This window comes from Bison bison, unplaced genomic scaffold (assembly GCF_000754665.1).
Source record: "Bison bison bison isolate TAMUID 2011002044 unplaced genomic scaffold, Bison_UMD1.0 scf7180017864472, whole genome shotgun sequence".
In the NCBI taxonomy this organism is placed as follows: Eukaryota; Metazoa; Chordata; class Mammalia; order Artiodactyla; family Bovidae; genus Bison; species Bison bison.
In genome coordinates this window covers 5,993,803-6,003,287 of record NW_011495033.1, presented here as the reverse complement: position 1 = coordinate 6,003,287, position 9,485 = coordinate 5,993,803, and the positions used below count along the sequence as shown (strand labels likewise).

Here is a 9,485-nt window from a genome sequence, read left to right as displayed (position 1 = left end):
GGAGCGGGAAGCAGCCTCAGCGCCTGCAGCCAAGACCTCGCCGCCAGCCCCGCCCCCGGGCGTTAAGCCCCGCCCACTCTGGACTTTCCGCCCCGCTCCGGCGCGTCCAGTTTGCCCCCCAGCTGCGAGGATTGCGTTCCTCTCTAAGGCCGCACCAGTCCGGGAGGGACTCAGCGCAGGGCTCGGAGTCGCTCACTCCGGCCGCTGATCAAATCCTGGCCTATAACCGGCTAGCGTTGTGACTGTGGACAACCTGATCAACCGCTCTGGGCCTCAGTTTTCGCCTCTGTAAAGGGAGAATGAGGATGTATGTCCTTGGAAGACTGCTGCTGCTAAGTCGCTTCAGTCGTGTCCAACTCTGTGTGACCCCATAGACGGAAGCCCACCAGGCTCCCCCGTCCCTGGGAAAACTAGAAAGGTTCTAACTTCTGTTAAGGTATTCTCCTGATGATGGTCCTGTGCAGTGCTTAGTACTGAGTCGGACACTCAGTCGTGTCCGACTCTGCGACCTCAGGGACCGTAGCCCGCCAGGCTCCTCTGTCCATGGGGATTCTCCAGGCAAGAATACTGGAGTGGATTGCCATGTCCTCCTCCAGGGGAAAGCCCAGAGACTGAACCCAAGTCTCCCGCATTGCAGATGGATTCTTTGCCGACTGAGCCACCAGGGAAGCCCAAGAATACTGGAGTGGGTAGCCATTCCCTTCTCCAGGGGATCTTCCCTACCCAGGAATCGGGCTCTCCTGCATTGCAGGTGGATTCTTTACCAGCTGAGCTAGTAGGAAATATCAATGTAGATCCTACATCTACTTAAAGACATAGAGGTGTTAAATGCCACCTCCTCAGGAAGCCCTCCTTGATACTTAGCTAGCTTGGAGTGATCTCTCCAGCTTCTGTTCTTGCTAGAATACTGGCCCTTATAGGATCCATTTCTCCCTTTCACCCTGAAAGCTTTCAACCAACTTTGCATCACAGTTATTTATATATTTATGTTACTTCTTCCCCAACTTCCACCACACACTAGTTTGATGTCAGAAGTTTTACTTCTGTATCCCACACAGCTCCTAGAAACAGCACCTGCACAGTTTTAGAAGTTCAATAAATAGTTGTTTGACTGTGTTCCCCAGGAAGTGAGGCTTTACCAATGGGATACCACTGGGCACTTTTATCTGAGAATGTTCATCACTTAAAGTGTGGGCAGGGTTTAGGTGGTCTTGAATCTGGGCATTTCATGAATCCCTCTCCCCCTTCCCCATTCCTGTCCCTCCTTGACATCATCCTCAGTGATGCACAGACTCCTGGTAAGGCACTCGCTGTGCACACGTGCCATTCCCTCTGTATACGAACACCTATCTGTCATAAGCATAAGGCTTAATGCACATAGATCTTCAGTTTCCATCCTGGTGGGTTGGAGCTGATCTTCTAGCTGATCTGCCAGATCTCCAATTCATCACACATGCGAACACGTGAGGCAGCATGTATAACGGAGTGGATTCAGGAATCTAGACTTTGAATCTTGGCTCTATCACTTACTAGCTGTGTGGCCTTGGGCAAGTTCCTTCTCTTCTCAGAGCCTTGGACTCCTCATCTGTAAAATGAGGGTTGAGAGATCACCGAATAGGGTCATTGAGACGGTCATTGGCACACAAAGCCCTCAAAACTCAGTGGCTCCCTTGCTTCCCCTCTGGGCAGCTCATGGGATCATCTGTTGGAATGCTCTGTGTCATTTCCCATCTTCTCCAGGGTGGAGGAGGTCAGGCCTCCAGGCCCTGGGGGAGGGGAATATGACCAAGAATAACCAGCCAGGACAGTCTTGGCTGTGGGGGTGCTGCCTGGCCTAGGGACATCTCCAGAGGAACCAGTGAGAGAGCCTAGAGAAGGGTCAGAGACTGTTTACCAAACAGGCCGAAAGATGATTCATTTCCGCTGCTTTACATAAAAAAGAGACAGAAATAAATCTCCCAGGAGAAAGATGGGAAAGGCAACCTAAGGTATGAAGGCACAGCAAGGGGGAAGAGGGGGACAAACAGGGGACAGGCCAAGGGCATCATTTCTCCACTGACAATGCCAGGGCAGAATGGTGGTGTTGGGATGGTTCCTGGGCACTTTGTCCCACTGAGCTGCCCTCCTTTGCACCTTGAGTCTCAGCATCCCCTCTCTGGAAGTCCCACAAAAAACAACTGAAGGGAAAAAACAGCATCTCTTTCACGGTGAGAAGCCAGATATCGAGAGGTTCCTTTAGTTTCCTCTCTTCCATATTTCTGGAAGTTTGCAGTTAACAGAATTTCAAGGCACTTCCCTGGAAGTCCAGTGGTTTGGACTCTGTGCTTCCCCTGCGGCAGGTATGGGTTCGATCCCTGGTCAGGGAACTAAGATCCCACATGCCGCAGGGCTTGGCCAAACTTTTTTTAAATTAAAATACATTTTTTAAACTAAAACAAACAGAATTTCAAGCCTCAAGATTTGCCAAGAAAAAACAAATTAAAAAAAAAAAACAGAAACAAACCAAAACCAGTATTGTTATACTTCTGGTGATGAATTTCTTCCTTTCCTTCTTTCTTTGGGAAGGGGAGATAATTCTGATTTAAAAGTATTGAGTGTTATATTAGAGAGTTTTACAGTATTTGGTCACATTTGCATCCCACGACAGCCATCTGAGGGCAGCTTGCTACCCTCATGGAGGATGAGACGTTAAGGTACCCAAGGTCATTGCCAGCAAGGGTGGGAACGGGGCTTACATCCAGTTTTCCTATTGTAGTGACCACCAAACCCCATAGGACAAGCCTCTCTCCCTTTAGTCTTCCTCCCACAACTGGATTTTTTTTCCACTTTAAAAAAATTGCAATGAAAATCTCCATAATGTTGGCTATTTGAATCATTTTCAAATGCACTATTCAACGGCATTCATTCCATTCACAATGCTGTGCAACCATCACCGCTATCTAGTTCCAAACGTTTTTCAAAGCCATAAGAAGAGACTCTGTAGCCCCCTCGTGGGAGTTGGACATGATCAAAATCAAGCTCAGCTCTGCATTCGGGAGCCAGAAGCTGCTTCTAAGGGAAGAACTCTGTGCCAAAGGAAGTTGTGACCCAGCGGAACACTAGGATCAGCCAGAGGCAGCCCCCCTTATCGGCTCAGTCCATACAGCAGCTGCTGGGGTGAGAGGGCAGTTGGGCCTTGGGACACAGTGTTCTCTGTAAATAAAGCTCCCAGGGTCCCTCAGAGCACGAACATCAGTGCTGCTCCCAGGGTCAAGGTCTCTTTCGAGCTGAGCCCAGCCTCAACAGGGCTGGAAGAAAGCCTTCAACCACATTCCCAGGCCTGGACTGGGCTTAAGATCCCCACGGGATAGACCACAACTCCCTGGGAATTTTAAATAATTATGTTTATTAGTTATACAGAATTTGAATACTATAATTGTAGGAAACTTGGAATACATAATAAAGAAGAAAGAAAACACCACTGACACTTGTGGCCATTTATTCAGGGCATTATTCAGGGATTGCTGTATGTCAGGCCCCTTATGGGCATTATTATTCCATTTCCTCTTCAATATAACCCTGAGGTGTAGACTACTTTTATGCCCATTTTACAGATGAGACAACTGAGGCCCTGAGAGAGAATCTAAATAAATTTGTCCAACCAACGTTACACAACTGAGACAATGCATACTGGATGATACAAAGGACTGGATCTGGGATTCAAACCGAAGTTCATCTTGAGCTCTTTGCAACAAAATATTATGTTGAAATGTGTAAAGTTGACTTATGAAAATAGTAATGTCATGCAGTTCAACCTAATGCTCTTTTAATGGTCCTATCACCAAGATTTACTATAATGAATATTTACATGGATTTCCTTCTGGTCTTTTATACATCTTTTTATCATTGCGGCCATATTTTTCATATAATTGTTTATCCTTTAAAACTTTCTTTACAGTGTACCTTATATTACTATGGATGCTTCATGACATCATTTTAATAGCTTTATAATAGTCCATGGGGTATATGTATTTCCTTATTCTTGGACACATAGATCATGACTGATTTTTCGCTGTTACACATAGCACTATAATGAGTAACTTTATACCCAAAGCCTTTTCCCTCTTTAACACTGAATTATCAAGCACCCAACTCTGCTGTACTTGCTCACTGGTTTCCCTCAGTCATCCAAGATCCGTGAAGACAGAGTCAGATCAGTGCATCGCCCTTGTACCCCAGCACCTGTCTGCCACAAAACAAGGATTCAATAAATATTTGTGAAAAAAATGAAGAAATAAGTGGGCTTAAAAAAAATAGGAAGCAATACAGTGAGAGGACTTGAGGTCACAAAAGTGTATTCCTTTCTTTTTTAAAAAATTGAAGTATAGGGATTTCTCTGGTGGCTCAGTGGTAAAGAATTCGCCTGCAATGTAGGAGACACGGGTTCAATCTCTGGGTTGGAAAGGCCCCTGGAGAAGGAAAGGGCAACGCTCTCCAGTATGCTTGCCTGGGAAACCTCAGGGACAGAGGAGTCTGGTCAGACACGACTGAGCGACTAACCAACACCACCATGTGCTTAATTGTTCAATTGTGTCCAACTCTTTGCCACCCCATGGATTGTAGACCACCAGGCTCCTCTGTCCATGGGGTTTTACAGACAGGAGCACTAGAGTGGGTTGTCATTTCCTCCTCCAGGGGATTTTCTTGACCCAGGGATCAAACTCCTGTGTCTTTTGCATTGCAGGCAGATTCTTTACTCACTGAGCCATTGGAGAAGGCCAATAACAACATACAGCACAGGAATTCATTTATTCATATGTATATGTATGTGTATATATATTTATATATATATTCTTTTCCAGATTCTCATCCCTTATATGTTATTACAGAATATTGAGTATGGTTCCTTATACTATGCAGTAGATCCCTGTTGGAAGTGTTTTCCTTTCTGAAGGAAAGAAATAATGGGCAGGCATGTGTAACAGCTGAAATTCAAGCAGTCCTACAGAAGAATCTGATGGATTTCACCTATTTATTTGTCTGTTCAATATCACTTTGTCTTCACCAGCAGCCAGTACAGAGCTGAGAGGGACTCCCAACTGCCATACTGCCGAAGGGTTTGCTCATTTACTCAGGACATATTTACAGTTTGCATACTATGTGGCAGGTAAGGTTGTGTAGGTACTGAGGGTACAGTTATAAAGAAAGCAAACGGCTCTGCCTTCGGACAACTTACCTTCAAGTTGGGGAGACAGAAAATGCTATAAAGGAAAACAACCAGAGTAAGGGGATAGAGGGATATGGAAGATTCTATTTTGATAGAGAGGTCAAGGAGATCCTCTCTGAGTAAGTGACAATGTAGCAAAGATCTGAAAAGGAAGAGGTTAAGCCAGCTAGGCACCCATCTGAAAGAAGAGGGTCCAAGCAAAAGGGGACAGCAAGTGCAAAGGCCCTGGGGTGGTGACATGCTTGGGGTTGCCCTGCTCACACTCTTCCTGTCCTGCTCCGGCTCCCTCTTTTCTACTCCATCCTCCTGCCCAGCCCTCACTGGTCTGGCAAACTCCTGCCCCCACCCCCAGATGCAAATCTTAACTTCCTGCAGCATCCTTTTTCTCCCTCATCTGTTTTCCCACGATGTTCATACTTTTATTTCAATAATCATCACATCCCATTGTACATTAATTTTTTAAACTCTCTTTCATCCCAGTTGGAAGTGATCTCATTTAAGAGCAGACTGTCATATTCATCTTTGAACCCGTGGTGCCTAGCAGTGCTGAGCCTGAAAAATATTGGTTGATCCATTTGTGTAAAATGTGCAAGACAGGCACATCCATTCAGACAGGAAGCAGACTTGTGGTTGCCTGGGGTTTGGGGAAGGGAGGACAAAGAGGGACTGCTAAATAGTGTGGACAAGGGTTTTTTTTAGGGTGTTAGAAATATTCTGGAACTACGTCGTGGTGATGACTGCACAACATTGTGAATGCCACTAAATTGTAGACTTCAAAATGGTTAAAATGGTGAATTTTATGAGTACCTTTCTACAATAAAAAATATTGGTTGAATGACTTGAGTAGAGTCGAGAGCCACGTTACAAAGGTAGCCGGCTTATGGGAGTTTGTATTATGAATAAAATAAAACCATCCAGGAATCTGGAGAGTTGAAGAATCCAGTTATGAAATCTGAAGAGCCTGAATAAACACAAGATAGTTAAGTGTTTACATTTTACATGATTACCTGGAGCCCTGAGTGAGAGGTTATTGCTACAGTTGAAGGGATTCGGGTGACATTTTGATTTGAACACTGGGGTACTTCCCTATTGAACTAGAGTTTTTAAATTGAGTTCAAAATCTAGGACTTTCATTTCTTTTAGTTTCACCTAAATCAGTTCCATAAATAATTATCTTATAAAGCATTTGGGTATTTCCCCTTGAGATCATTTCTTAGACAACCACATCTCATCTCAACCTATATAACCAATTGTCCAATTAATAACCTCACTCGCTGTATAACATTTTCCAATCTACCAATCACTCATATAATTTCATTTTGACAACTTCCTTGTAGGTAGAGGTATTTTGAGCTTTATTTTGCAGAAGAGAAGACTATTCTTCTAGAAATAAACTGACATATACATATATAATACAGTTCAAGTATTCTGATTCTGGGTCTCAAAGTGTGAATGCTGTTTTTCATTTTGAAAGAATTTAAATTCTGTGCTGGATATTATAACAGATATAATTATGGTTCGAATCCCTCACGCACTCTAGGAGGATCTGAGGAGGCACGGAGAGGTCAAGTCACTTGCCCTGGTTCACACTGCTGGTTTGCCCGGTTAAAACCAGGTTAAACCACAGGAGTGAATGATCTCAAAGTTTAAGCATAACCACTGAGCTCCTCCGTCTCCAGGAGAGCTACTGAGCCACAGGAACGCCTTTCTGTTTTGTCTTGTTTGGGATCGATATGTACACACCGCTTTACTTATTTCTGGCTGTGCTGGGTCTTCATTGCTTTGTGCGGCTTTCTCTAGTTGTGGCCTGTGCGGGCTGCAGGGCGCAGGCTTCTCTCATTGAGAAGCACAGGCTCTAGGCTCACGGGCTTCAGGCATTGTGGCACATGAGTTCAGTTGCTCCAGGGCACATGGGGTTTTTCTGGACCAGAGATCAAACACGTCCCCTGCATTGGTACCGCCGCCCCACCAGAAACGTCCCAAGGAATGACTTTTTGATATATCCTGGTTGGTAGCTTCCAGATCATCTTGGAAAAAGGAGCAAATAAGGAGACCTGGGCCCTCCCTCGTGGTCCAGCGGTTAAGACTTTGCTTTCCAGTGCAGGGGGTGCGGGTTTGATCCCTGGTCAGGGAGCTAGGACTCCACATGCCTCTGGGGCAAGGAACCAAAACATAAAACAGAAGCAATATTGTACCAAATTCACTAAAGACTTTACAGTTCATCCACATCAAAAACAAAAACAAAAGCAAGCAGGCAAACAAACAAAAACCCATGGTCTGTCTCCCGAGTGGGTATCTTAATCAGGAAGTGGTGGTTCCAAGTATCAGAATACTGATCGCAAAGTGCCTTAAACAAGGTCAGTTATTCCCTCACTGAACCAAAAGTAGGCGGTTTCAGGGTTGGTCCGGCAGCTGGACAATGTCATCAAGGCCTGTTCTGGTCCTTGTCAGTGCTCCCTGTCCATGGAGAGATGGTTGCTTCTCTGACATCACCTCCTGACATCACAGTCACAAGAAGGAAGAAGAGGTGGCCACTTCTGCTCCCATATATCACTCCCACTCTTTATCAGGCTATAAAAATCTTTTCCTGTTAGTCCCCCAACAGAACTACACCCACTCTTATTTATTTTTTTTAGCAGCACAGGGCTTATGGAATCTTAGTTGCATGACCAGGGAAGCCCCCTGCAGTGGAAGCACACTGGTCCCTGCAGTGGACCACCAGGAAAGTCTAGCACACCCACCCTTATCTTAATCCTTGTTGTTGTTCCTTCCCTCAGTCATGTCTGACTTTTTGGGACCCCATGGACTGCAACACACCAGGCTTCCCTGTCCTTCACCATCTCCCGTAGCTTGCTCAAATGCATATCCATTGAGTCGGTGATGCCATTCCACCATCTTGACCTCTGTCATCCCCTTCTTAACACTTAGTAAAAGGAAGTGGGATTCCCATAAGGAGTTCACCTTCTGGAACATTGCCACCTACCCACAACCAGGAATGTATCAAGAATGTGGAGAAGCAGCATGGGGGTACCTGGCAGTGAGCAGAGAGAAAGACCTGGAAGAGCAGGGTGAGGCCCCTCCACAGGGCAGGAGCTGGAGGTTTGGCCAGCACTGGGGTCAGGACAGGGAGGATGTATGTGAAGGACAGTGACAGGGTCAGGCTGACAGAAAGCAGAGAAATCAGGAGGGGGAGGGGTTGTTGCAGGAGCCCAGTGGAGACAAGGAGGTTCTGATTTGAGTGGCCATGGCAATGGAGAGGTTAAAAAAGACATTTTGCAGGTAAGGCTGCTAGAATTTCATGTTTTAAACTGCAAGATACCACACATTAGTGAGTTGTGAAATTAATATCAATTTAGTGGTTTCAATTAACCTAGATTAAAGAAAAAATCTTTTCCCACCTCAAAATTCTGGGTCCTTTGTTCCCTTTTTCATTTGACTTTGTCCTGTCTCCCTTTGAATCTCTCCAAATATCCTTCTCCATCTTTTGGGGAATCCAAATACTCTGCATGCCCCAGTGCTGGCACTCCCAGCTTCTCTCCTGGACTCCCCATGCCTTCTTCAACCCACCCCTCTCCCTGTCTCAGCCCAGACATTCTCATGGGATAAAGTGTCATTTTTTTTAATGGCATAGCACAGTCCTCTCCTTTACATATCTAACCATTTCCTGGACATCTCCACCCAGTGTCCTGTGGGTTAAAAACAGACCAGTGTTACTAACAAATAAACACACATCAGAGTTTTTTAAAAGCTGAAACACACACACACACATTGAAATAGAAAATGTCAAAGTTCATCCTACATAAGAACACAAATATTTTTTCTCTTTTTTTAATCAATATTTTATTTTATTTTTGACCACGCCACACAGTATATGGGATGTTCATTCCCTGATCAGGGATCGAACCTGTGCTTCCTGCATTGGAAGTGCGGAGTCTTAACTGCTGGACCACAAGGGAAGTCCCTTTCTGTCTCTTTTTATTGAAGTATAGTTGATGTGCAATATTGTGTTAGCTTCAGGTGTACAGCAAAGTGATTCAGCTATATATATATATATATAAAATGTTATGTGCATAAATATGTAATAATATATAATAATGTTCTTAATGTTCTTATATATAAAATTCATTTTCAGATTCTTTTCCATTATAGGTTGTTATAAAATATTGAGTATAGTTCCCTGTGCTATACAATACGTCCTTGTTGGTACAAGTATTTTTAAATAAAGCTTTTGTTTCACATGTACATCAATATCTCCTGGGTCATGGTCAAAAAAAGTTTT

General features: G+C 44.6%; 1 protein-coding gene across 1 annotated transcript in view; it reads right to left on the bottom strand.

Annotated features, from left to right (window-relative positions):
• Positions 1 to 9,485, bottom strand: part of ADAP2 (ArfGAP with dual PH domains 2) — a 37,977-nt gene that overhangs the window by 26,804 nt on the left and 1,688 nt on the right. The window lies entirely within an intron of this gene.